The following is a 13,005-nucleotide window of genomic DNA, read 5'->3' as shown; positions in this document are numbered from 1 at the left end:
CTAGAACTGGAAGGGCATTGAGTCCAGCCTCCTACCTTCACTAGCAGGACCAAGTACTGATTTTGTCCCAGATCCCTAAGTAACCCCCATAAGGATTGAGCTTATAACCCTGGGTTTAGCAGGCCAATGCTCAAACCACTGAGCTATCCCTCCCCCCCGGTAAAATGGGGATATTTGTCAGACATAGCAAAACAAGTTGGTTTGTTTATCAACAAGGGGAAGACAATAAGGGGAAGAAAAAGGTATATGTGTCTATCAATATCCTTAAAGCAACCATCAGAGTAGATGGAGAAACATTAGAAGAAGTAAGTCGTTTTATCTAGCCAGGGAATAAGATGTCAAGCAATGAATATCAAAAGCATCAAATAACTTTCATACATTTGAGAAGATTTGGAAAAGTAGCATGACTGGCACTGATACAAAACCACAATATGTTAGCATTGGCATCATGTCTGTCCTCCATTATGGATAAGAGTCATGGAAATCTACAACAGAAATTGATAAGAAAATCAACCCATTCCAAAGTAAATGCCTGCAGAAGATCTTTAGAATCCATTGGAAAGAATTTCTTGCAACATCAAAATTCAAAGGAGAGCAAACCAATCTAAAGCAACAAACATGGGTAGAAGAAAACAATGGACATATTTAGGACATGCCTTAAGGATGGCACCAACACTACTTCCACATCAAGGGATAATATGGATGCCATCCGGAGAAACATTACACAGAACAATAGAGAAAGAAGCCGAATCCATCAACATGACACTCAGAAGCCTGAACAGATCAACACAAGACTGAAGTAAATGGTGGAAACTGCTGGATGCCCTGTGCACCTGAGGGCGGTGGGGGTGGGAATAAAGAAAGAAAGTTCCCTACCTCACAGTGATGTTGTGAGGTACATTAAAGATTGTATCACACTCAGCTATTTGTTAATCAGGGCCTTATAGCTACCTAAGGTAGGTAGACATCTTTCCGAGAAGAAGGATATTGTAGTTTTCTTATGTTATGTATAACTGATGATTCCTTCCCCTCCCCTGACTGCCTTTCCTCTTTCTTGACATAGTGTCTTATAGTGGTTAGACTTATTGAGCATGGAGACTCATGGATTTGGTTTTCAGCTTTGCTTATCTACGTTACGGAAGTCTTGTGAGAATTAGTTCATGTTTATAAAAGTACTTTGAGCTCCTCAGATGAAAGGTGTATATACCTGTGCAAAGTAATATTTTTCTTGAAAGAATTCTGCTTGTACAGGTACATTTCCAAGGATAGGGAATAATCTGTCTTAATGCCTTTGTGTAATCAACTAGCACTGTGCAATTCAGAAATATGAATCTGTGAGCTAAGGGTTCTGGTACAACTGGGCAAGCTGTTTGCAGTGAATAATTTATTTGTTGAGTTTTTAGCCATTTTTCTAATTGTTGTGAATTATTCTTGAACATAAGACAATTCATGGGAATTTGTTTAAAATATTCCGTATATGTTTACAGATATTTCAGCATGTGGTTGTGGCTAGCAAATGACATGTGCTTTTCTTCATATATTAGATATTTGCAATTAAAAATCCACATTCAACCAATCCATTTGGAAGGTTGTGATTATAGCTGAGCAAATTTTTGTGTACAAAACCTTTAATTGAAAAGTGCAGATTCTGGTCAACTGAAATAATTCACCAACTTGGGTTGATTTAAGTGAATTGTTTTGTAGGAGACAAAATTCTGAAATGTCAAAAATTCATTTGGCATTTCCAAAATAAAACTTCTTGCATTTTTGTTTTGGAATTTCCCTCATTTTAACTAAAAATAACCTACTTAAAACTGTTTAAAAACCCTCAAAACTGAAACAAACCATGTTGTTTCTGGTCAAACGAAATGTTTTGGTTGACCCACAATAAAACTTTTCAACATTTCTATTTATCAAAAATTTTGAAACAGTTTTGTTTTGGGTTGACCGAAAACAATTTTTTTTGCATTTTTTTTCAGTTTGCCACCAAACCGAAAAAATGGTTATTTGCACAGCTCTAGTGACAGACTGGAGGTAAGTCTGTGTCGAAGTGTAAATTCCATTTTGTTTTGCGAATGCCAGTTTGTCTACTCTGTATTGTAAGCTTCAATTTGGAGTGTGACCTTCATTTGTATTGTAACCTCCATTGTGGATTAAAGCAGGGGTTCTCAACCTTTTTCTTTCTGAGGTCTCCCCAACATGCTATAAAAACTCCACAGCCCACCTGTGCCACAACAACTAGTTTTCTGCATATAAATGCCAGGGCTGGCATTAGGGGTAGCAAGCAAGGCAATTGTGGGGGTCCACATGCCATAGGGGGCCCTGCGAAATTAAGTTGCTCAGGCTTTGCCGTCAGCTGCAGGTGGTGGAACTCAGGGCCCCAAGCTTCAGCCCCATAAGGTGGGGCTTTGGCTTTCTGCCCTAGGCTTCAGTAGGTCTAACACTGGCCCTGCTTGGTGGACCCCCTGAAACTTTCTTGCAGCCCCCCAGGGGGCCCTGGACCCCTGGTTGAGAATAACTGGATTAAAGCATCCATTTTGTGGTAGGGGCTTGACAACTCATTGTATGACTTTGAGGATGGCACAGAGCAATCTAAGGCTATCCATTCCATCTCCCAACTACTGGCCCATTCACAAAAATAATGACTTCCTTCACATAAGCTGATTGGGCAGTGGGGCTAGAGCCAGCCTGGAACTAATTGGGGAAGAACCTGGGCAAAAGGAAGACAGAGTATTTTAAAAGGTGTCTGCTTCTCTGAGTAGAAAGCGACCACATCGAAGAAGACTAAGTTGAGGAGGCAGAAAGGGTTGCCTAGACTCTGGATCTGGAGGATGACCAAACCCAGAACTCACAGGAAGGAGTGGAGTCAGGCTAAGAGGGGTTGCAGTCAGGATTTTGTTTTTTCAAAGATCTGTAACTCTCTAGTGCTTTCAAGAGTAAATTGCCTGTGGTTCAGAAATCCCTTGGCTAAACCTATATCCACATTCTTCCTGAAGGGATTAATCAAGCAATTCAGAGTTCCCATGGTTCAGCGGAACTCTGAGGGACTGTATTGGAAACTGGGGCCTTGGGAGGGTTGAGACACTGGCTTCGGGGTCTAAGGTGGCTGAACTGTAGGGTCCAACTGGCTAAGTAGAGTGTCAGACATGATGTCTGCACTGGGAGTGTGCTTGAGAGACCCAGAGCTTGGAATGGTGACAAATCCCTACCCAGACCCAGGGATAAGAAGCATGTGGGAAGCCACTCACAACAGACTAGCACCCATCCAGAGATGGGGGACTGGAAGAGGTCATGTACATCTATTTGCTAATGGGATGAATGGAATTGTCTGATGTGAATGCTCCTGAGCACAAATTCAGAGTTCTCTTTCTGTGAATATTCTGAAATTTTTGGTTAACATTTTCTGTATTCATGAAGATCTCTGAGCCAAATCTTTGCTGGAGTGACTCCATCAACATCATTGGAGTTAGACCACCAGATGATTTGACCCACTGCTGGGAAATGTGTTTGATAGAATATTTGTGGAAAGCAAACACAAAAGGGATAGGATTAGGGTAAAAATAAACTACTTAAAGATTCAAGTGCATGTTTGCCAATAGCTTTGCATGTGGATTATTGCATGTTCATGTGTTTCTGTGAAGCCCTAAGCACCCCCTGTGAAGTGCTGAGAACTCTTGATCGGTGTAATTGACTTCAAATTACATTGGCTGAATTTAAAGCTCACATTTACGTACATCACCTGTGCTGATCACTCTTGGCTCCCATTGATATCAGAATGAGCTGAGAGCATTCCAATATTTGTAGGAAATACTCAGCAACTTGTAAGATCAAGCCTTTAAAACGACTTTGAGATCTATGTGGTAGGGGCTTGCTAACCATTTGACATTGTTAACCTATTTATTGTGCAGCTCCATGGTGTACAGAATGTTTGCAGTGTTACATATATAATGACGATACAGGACATGATTAAAGCTGGTTCAATAGTAAGACTCTCATGAACTTTAGTCGGCTTTGAACCAGGCCTTTAAAGACCAACAAGAAAAAATGTCTTTCTTTCTGTCCCTTTCAGACAACTCTTATTGTCTTTTCTTCTCTCTTTCTGATCAAGTCTTCATTTATTTCAGGAGATTCCACCATAAATACATCTAAGTTCCTTAATGCCAAATGACTCTGAATAATGTGTCCCAATTAATTACATCCTGGAGTTGTTTTCAAAGGCTGGTATCATTCAGTAACTAAGCTATTGGCTACCTATTAAATGATATAATCCTGGATTCTGTAAAGGAGATCAAACATTTAACTAACTTTTGTCTATGTCCAGAACACATCAAAGAGTTGATATTTACACTGAAACCCTTCTGAAATGCTAATGCAAATCATTAACTCCAGCCTGCGGACTCCATTCAAATTGTTAACCAAAGACTGCAATGTCTGGAGAAATAAAACTGGAAGCTTTTTTCAATGAGCCTTTTCTTTGCATAGATTAAAACCATGGTTTAATCTTTGGTCTGTATTTTGGTTAATCTAAATTACAATTAAATGATGAGTGAAATTGTCAAACTTTTTCAACCCCACCCAACTTTTTGTTAACTAGTTTTTTCAGGAGACTACGTAACTTTTAACAAGGATCCCATCCTATTCTTTACTTCCTAGAATGCCAGTCATCTTTCCTGTATCTGTAATGACTGTGCCTGCACTATTCTCATTCCACCACTTCATTGCTTTCATTGTGTGCTTCCTTCTTTAACATAGGGCTTTGTGAGTACTGTGAGCTCATTAAATAGCTCTAAAACGTCTAATAATAACATACATATTGAGTGAATCATTGTAGCCATCATGTGAGATAAGTTTTCCACTACAGCTGGGTGAACTATTTGCCTTGAATAATTTATTTGTCAAAATTAACCCGTCTCTCCCTATGCACCCTCCACTTGGTCTCACCCACTATAATTAAAGTTGCAAATCAGTTTCCATTTAAATCCACCATTTTTACATGCCTTAAATTTTCAGGAACCATGTCCTTATTTGATCTTGAGAGGAAGGATGGTTTAGCAGCTAGGGCACTCCACTAGGCCGCAGGAGACCTGTGTTTAGTTCCTTGCTCTGCTAAAGACTTCCTGTGTGACCCTGGGAAAATCACTTAGCTTCTCTGTGCATCTGTTACCCATGTGTAAAAATGGCATGTTCCTGTCTCCCACAGGCCTTGTACATGTGTATAAATGCATTAAAGATTGTGATGTGCTTTGAGATCTACTGGCGAAAAGCACTATGTAAGAGGTAGAGATTATCCTGGTTTGAAGTTCAATCGTATTTATTTTAAAGCTTGAGCAAAATGCCTTCCACTTCTTAAGCCACAAGCAACAAGCTAAACACAAACTCTCACTGTCAAAATCTTCTTGCTTCTTTTTTTTTTCATAAGGAAAACTTAAATGGCTGAACTAGGAAAATGTAAATTTGGGGCAAAATTCTGCTATCTGTGCCCTGGCCTTGGTGCAAGTAGGGTCTGACCTAAAGCCCATTGAAATCAATGGAAGTCATTCCACTGACTTCAGTAGGCTTTGGGATTGGGCCCTGACTTAGCCAGGAGTACAATGCCTGGCTAAGTGCACTTAGCAATTATCTGTGCTCCAAAGGGGAAAGATCAGCAGGACTAAGGGCGTAGCCAGGTCCAGCGCATCGCTGAGTGCATGCTGCTGTCGAGGGTCAGCCAGATGGTTAGGGTAGTCCACTTACCGAGCTGTAGTAATGAGTGCTGGTGAATGGGCTGGATCTTGGCTTCCCCAAACCATTTTGCCCTGTGCAGAAAGAATGGCTGAAGGCCCTTTCGGTCATCCACTGTACCTCTTTATCTGGATCAGAGGAGCAAGGGCAGAATTTGGGGTTAACCCTCCACATGTTATGGTAACAGAACCAATGTCATAACCCTAATCCCTAAGCAGGGTTTGAATTGAACTCTGATCAAAGCAAGCTGGCTACAGCTCAGCAGCAGCACCACCCATAGTCTCTTTGATGTTCTTAGGTTTTGCTGTGTAGCTCAATCCACTGCAGGCTAATGAATAATGTTTCAGATTTACATTCAGCAGTTCACAAAACTGTGACATCTAATGTCAATGCCAATAAACCTGTCACACACAGATATTGTGTTTGAGGCAGTCGACTGAAAATTGATTGTGTGACTTGGTTGAATATAAATCACATATTTATTTACCCTCAACTGTGGACGTATGATTAGTCAATACATATTCATAAAATATTGGTTAAGTAAATTAACACTTGCCCATCATAAATTACAGCTAGGAATAATTTGCAACATAGGGAAAAATGCATATTTTAGAATTGATTTGATATGTTGAATTATTTAAGCATTCCTAAATAATTTTAAGCCATTAATTTAAATACAGAACAAAACCCCATTGATGTCCGAAAGACATTTAAAAAAATGGCTTTTTTTCTTCCATTTACTATTGCCCTTTTACATATAGGTTTTAACTGACCAATCCGGAAAAAAAAAATTTAAAGTCACAAATTTGCTGTGGGCCTAGTGCTTCCATTGTGGGAAGATTAAAAAAATCCAATTAATTATTTAGGACCAGATTCTGATACCTTTAGGCATGCTGCGTGGTAGCTGACTCCATGAAAGGCCCCTTTGGCTTAAATTCCGTATCTTGGACATTTAAATATCTTGCCAACATCATAGGTCTGTGCCTGCTCACACTGGCTCAGACTATGGAGCCCTCATCCTGTTGAGTGCTTACTCATATGAGTAACCTTTTTTAGTATGCAATGCTTTTTGTAGCCAGGTTGGTCCAAGGATATGAGATATAGGGTAGGTGAAGTAATGTGTTCTATTGGGCCAACTTCTGTTGGTTGAAGAGACACGATTTCGAGATTCAAAAATCAGATCAGAAGAAGACCTCTGTGAAGCTTGAAAGCTTGTCTCTTCCGCCAGCAGAAGTTTGTCCAATTGAAGATATTACCTTGTTGGGATGGTGCCAAATTATTATGAATTGCTGTGACAGATACGAATAAATGTGGTAAGCATGATTTTGGTATGGCTTGGTATGTCTGAACTTGCTAGAGGATTCTGGGAGTAGGATTATCTTAGCATTATATAAATGATGTGGAAAACTACCGAAGGTACTGGAACTGCACTGGAATGGTTAAAATAATCTTGGTATGCGTGGATGTTTCGACATCAAACTTTGGAATATCAGCAGGGGAACCAGCCCACAAGGTAAAGAAGATGTAAAAACAGTGGTGAAAGAACAGGTTAAGGACTATTTAGGAAAACTGGACATGCATAAGTCTATGGGGCTGGATCTAATGCATCCAAGGGTGCTGAGGGAGTTGGCTGATGTGATTGCAGAGCAGTTGGCGATTATCTTTGAAAACTCGTGGCGATTGGGGGAGGTCCTGGACAATAGGAAAAAGGCAAAAATACTGCCCTTTTTAATAAAGGGAAGATGGAGAATCCAGGGAACTACAGACTGGTCAGCCTCACCTCAGTCCCTGGGAAAATCATGGAGCAGTAATCCATTTTGAAGCACTTGGAGGAGAGGAAGGTGATCAGGAACAGTCAACCTGGATTCACAAAGGGCAAGTCACGCCTGACCAACCTGATTGCCTTCTATGATGAGATAACTGGCTCTGTGGATATGGGGAAAGTGGTGGACGTGATATATCTTGACTTTAGCAAAGCTTTTGATACGGTCTTCCACAGTATTCTTGCCAGCAAGTTAAAAAAGTATGGCTTGGATGAATGAACAATAAGGTGGATAGAAAGCTGGCTAGATCGTCGGGCTCAATGGGTAATGATCAAGGGCTTGATGCCTAATAGGCAACTTTTATCAAGTGGAGTGCCCCAGGGGTCGGTCCTGGGGCCAGTTTTGTTCAACATCTTCATTAATGATCTGGATGATGGGGTGGATTGCACCCTCAGCAAGTTTGCGGATGATGCTAAGATAGGGGGAGAGGTAGATATGCTGGAGGGTAGGGTTAGGGTCCAGAGTGACCTAGATAAATTGGAAGATTGGGCTAAAATAAATCTGATGAGGTTCAACAAGGATAAGTGCAGAGTCCTGCACTTAGGATGGAAGAATCCCATGCACTGCTACAGGCTGGGGACCAACTGGCTTAGCAGCAATTTTGCAGAAAAGGACCTGGGGATTACAGTGGATGAGAAGCTGGATATGAGTCAACAGTGTGCCCTTGTTGCCAAGAAGGCTAACAGCATATTGGGCTGCATGAGTAGGAACATTGCCAGCAGATTGAGGGAAGTGATTATCCCTCTCTATTTGGCACTGGTGAGGCCACATCTGGAGTATGGCATCCAGTTTTGGGCCCCCCACTACAGGAAGGATGTGGACAAATTGGAGAGAGTCCAGCGGAGGACAACGAAAATGATTAGGGGGCTGGAGCACATGACTTATGAGGAGAGGCTGAGGGAAGTTGGTTTATTTAATCTGCAGAAGAGAAGAGTGAAGGGGGATTTGATAGCAGCCTTCAACTATCTGAAGGGGGGTTCCAAAGAGGATGGAGCTAGGCTGTTCTCAGTGATGGCAGATGACAGAACAAGGAGCAGTGGTCTCAAGTTGCAGTGGGGGAGGTCTAGGTTGAATATTAGGAAAAACTTTTTCATTAAGAGGGTGGTGAAGCACTGGAATGGGTTACCTAGGGAGGTGGTGGAATCTCCATCCTTAGAGGCTTTTAAGGCCCGGCTTGACAAAGTCCTGGCTGGGATGATTTGGTTGGGGATTGGTCCTGCTTTGAGCAAGGGGTTGGACTAGATGACCTCCTGAGGTCTCTTCCAACCCTAATTTTTTATGATTCTTCTGTGATTCTGTGCAATCAGTGGGCTTGGTGTGAGCTGACATGGGTCAAAATGACCCTTTCTGGATGACATCATGCTAAGAGCTTAAGTGAATAATTGATAACAGGGTAAATGTTGATTGAGCTTCGGTCTGGGTCTGTTCTGCAGCCCCTTCTTCCAAAATATTAGAGTATACCAGTAATGAACGCCCTCAAGGCATATTTCTGGGACATGTGACTCATTTGAGAACAAAAGTTATAAATGCTAAACAAAGTAAATTAATTGAGTTCCCCAATTAACATCTGAAGAGGTTCAAGACCGTGAGATGGAACATTTAACAGACCCAGTGCCTAAAAGGGGAAAGAAGAGAAGAAAAGAAGTCTACATCTAGAATTGGTAGATATATCTGCCTTGTTTGCTACTCAGGATACTGTGTAAGGCCAACATAGTTACTGAGGGTTTATGCTTGGGGAGTTAAGGCTTATAGGAAAAGACGTGTACTGTGTAACCATAACTACTTGTGTGATTCTTTCTCAAATAAATTACTGTGCTTTAAGCAGATGGGTTTCCGAATTCTCACTGGTACTAGTAACATCCTCTTGTGAATGCACCAGCATTGAATTTTAAACCTGGTTCATGCGGGCATCAATTTTTCACTTTCTGGACCCTGTACTGAATAAATGCAGATTAATGTGGAGTGACTGAAATGATGTTTTCCTTTTTTCATGGACATACAATGAAAAGAAGTATTATGGTGTGTGAGTTTAGATTGCAAACACAAAACAGCTTCTCTTTGAAAAGGCTGAAGAACACAGAATTGCTCTTAGGTCAGACAAAATAAATGTCTGGCTTAGTTGGTGATCTCTGAGAAAGGGCTTCTAGGGTATCCAGAATAATGAATATTCTTCATTAATAATTGTAAAAAAGAGAAATGTAACGGCACTTGCCTCTGGCATTCTTGAGGCGTTTAGATCGCAGGAGTGTTTTCCCTTCTGATTCAAGGTGCATAACGACCAAACACAAAAGTGTGCTTGGATTTCTATCCCAAATGCCCACTCACTTTTAAAAAGTGAATTCTGGTGTCAGTCAGAATAACTCCATTGTCAATGGAGCTACACCAGTTTCCACAATTTGAGGATAGGGCCCTAGCTTTGCACCTTCAGCCAGCATTCTACATGTTCCCTCCGTGCTGAACTCTAAAGAGAAGTGCCTGAGGAATTCACTCCCATTTACTGGCTCTGTGGCTGGCACAATTTAGGAGTGAAGTGTAGGTAAGGATGCTGAGAAGGCCTTGGATAGTGCTTTCAGCTGCTCTTCAGCAAGAGCTTGCTTCTACGCCCACTGAAATTGGTGGCCAAGCTCTCCCTGAGTTCACTGGGGTGGGTTCAGACTTCCACTGCCTCTGCTCTGCAGTGAAGCCCTCCAGAAGAATAACAGCAGAGGTGAGCAGAGTCCCATGGATTTGGCCAATAGAGACATGGAAGGGGAGAGGGCTGGCTCTGCTCCCATTTCCCTCCTCTGAGCCCCTCCACAGGTTTCCCTATCTGGAGGTTCAGAGAGGGGACAGGCGAGGGGAGAATGGGGATGGCTGCTGGGTGTGGCACTCCTCTCCACACTCCTACAACCCCATGTCCCTCCAAACCAATGGGACAAACCAGAGCTTGTCACTGCAGTGAATCATATAGTCTCTTTCTCTTGGGGAGCCCATCAGGAACTTTGCTGAAAAGGGGCTGGGGGAGCAGGGGAAAAAAAGCATTTTGGGTCAGTTCAACAAACCAAATGATTTCAATTTGCATCAAGCTGACCTGAAACAAAATATTGTACTTGGGTTTTCCCAGCAATAGGTTGATTTTTTTTTTTTGCGTGTGGGAGCAACTGCATTTTCTGTTGAAATATCATTTCAGTGGAAAATTCCCAACCAGCTCTAGCCAATATAATTGATCATAGGGTCCCAAAAGGAAGAAATGCAGGTGTTTGCCAGCAGAGTGATAAGTGATTGGTACACATGAGTTAGTGAGCCTGAGACCTGTTCTAAGAGTGGAAGAACTGCAAGCTTCTCCTCTGAGACCCATAAGGGCAAAGTGGGTGCACTTGAGGTGGGAGCACTTAGAGACAAGAAAGAGGGCAGTGAGCTTTTTCTAGATGTTCTAGAATCATAGAAATGTAGGCCTGGAGAGGCCCTCAAGAGGTCATTCAGTCCATCCCTCCTGAACTGAGGTTGGATTAAGTATACCTAGTCCATCCCTGACAGGTGTTTGTCTAGCCTGTTTTTAAAAACCCAAGCAAATACTCCCAAGACTGGTGGGTAACATTGAAGTTAAACTCCCCAACCAGTCACAAACTGTGCTTCTGAGCCCCACACTAGTTATCAAGAAGCAAATTTAAAAAAAAAATTAAAAAATAAATCACACAGCTCCCTTATTGCATTCCAATTCTCTGCTTCCCAAACAGCATCTAGGTCCATACAGTAAGAAGCTATTTTGAAACTCTGCTCTCTATACAAAATGTTCTTCTGAACCCCAAAGGGCCAGACACATTACTAGGCCAATATTAGGTTGGATCTTACCCAAAATACCATGCCGCTAGCCAATTCTTTAGTGTCTAAAACAAAAGGTTTATTATAAACCTTGGCTGCAATGATTTAGTTGGTGTTGGTCCTGCTTTGAGCAGGGGATTGGACTAGATGCCTCCTGAGGTCTCTTTCAACCCTAATATTTTATGATTCTGTGATTCTAAAGAAAGAAGAAGAGATGGTAAAACAGTCACATACATTCAAAGACTTCAAAATCCATATATCAGGTTCCTAGCAGTATTGGTGAGTTTGCTGGCTTGAAAGTCCCTCTGGAATACATCCACAGCTTGGATGGGTCATTCAGTCTTTTGTTGAGAGCTTCAGTTTGTATCAGAGTTCCTCCAGAGGTAAGAAGCAGGACTGAAGACAAAATGGAGAGGATGCAGCTGCCTTTTATAGTTTTTTGCCATGCAGCTTGTGTTTCCTTTGTTCCAAACAGAAGCTGCCCAGCACAGGGAACCTTAGAGTTCTGTCCATAGGCATGCCTCGCTGAGTCATAAGGTGTAGTCTCTGATCCTTTCAATGGGTTCATTGTACAGTTGATGTCCCTTGATGGGCCATTAAGCAGGCTAGGCAGTGCTGATGCCAATATGTCTGGGGATGTGACCCAGATGCACAGCACAAGTTTGAAATACATACATACCCTACATCTCTATAACTCATAATACAAAGGTGATACAAACATATAAACAAGATTGTCATACTTGGCAAATTGTAACATTTTTGCAGATACCTCACATGGCATACCCGGTCAGATTCCTTGTAATTTTATAATATTGGTGTCAACAATGTCATAAAGTGTCTCCCAGATTCCATACAGTGTCACACTAGGGAATAGCCCTGACTCTGTCTGTGGTAGCCACTCACCCATGTAGCTGCACTGGTGCTGATCCCTAAATGCTTGCACTGATTGAGCTAATTGGGATTGATCCTGATTACAGGGAGAACCGAACCTTGATTAGCTTCATCAGCGTGAACCTCTGCATATCCTTGTCTACATTTAGGGTAGGTCTTCACTGCAGAATTAGGCTGGTGATTGGCACCTGGGGTTAGCTAGCTCAATGTTAGCCTAGCTGAGGTGTGAGTAGCCACTCTGCACTCCCCTGGGTGTGTCACTAGGATTTCTGGGGGCATATCCCATGGTTCTTTGTGCTGCAGCCAGCTGAGCCCTATGATTCTTTCCCAGTGAATTGTGGAAGAACTTCTGTGTCCAGGCACATAGGGAGAATTGTAGGAAAGCATTGGCGAATAATCAGCACTTGAGTGATTTAGCCTGTGTCCTCACTGCAAAGTGGGCAGGTTACCAGCCCAAATGAAATTGGAACCTGGGCTCTAACCCACATCCCCTGCCATACCAGGGGCCTGAAAGCACCACTGAACTCAGGAGAGAGGGTTGTGTAGGTGGACAAGTGGGGGATTAGAGGCAACACCCAGGCTAACTCTGTGGTGAAGACATACCCTTTAGGGGTCAGCAGCAGAACAGTTACACCCATTTCCAGCTAGTCACGGCTGTGTTCAGATAAAGCCATGGACGTCCACAATCCAGAACTTGTCAAAACCACCAGAGTTACCTCCTCTTCTGCAGCTAAGTATTTGCATGTCCATTAATTCTGAGGTCCTTATG

At 42.2% G+C, this 13,005-nt stretch overlaps 1 long non-coding RNA gene across 4 annotated transcripts in view; it reads left to right on the top strand.

The window, feature by feature from the left end:
- The window catches only part of LOC120395465, a 96,118-nt gene that overhangs the window by 73,504 nt on the left and 9,609 nt on the right, over nucleotides 1-13,005 (top strand). For 2 of the 4 annotated variants that reach the window (XR_005592642.1, XR_005592644.1), the window contains one exon: nucleotides 1,980-2,034. The exons of the other annotated variants lie outside the window; for them this stretch is intronic. This is a non-coding gene — a long non-coding RNA (uncharacterized LOC120395465). The remainder of the gene's footprint in view (nucleotides 1-1,979; nucleotides 2,035-13,005) is intronic. 4 annotated transcript variants of the gene reach the window in all.

The sequence above is a fragment of the Mauremys reevesii genome, linkage group 1, assembly GCF_016161935.1.
Source record: "Mauremys reevesii isolate NIE-2019 linkage group 1, ASM1616193v1, whole genome shotgun sequence".
Lineage (NCBI taxonomy): Eukaryota > Metazoa > Chordata > Testudines > Geoemydidae > Mauremys > Mauremys reevesii.
The sequence above is the reverse complement of the archived record's forward strand: the minus strand, read 5'-3'. Positions and strand labels throughout refer to the sequence as shown.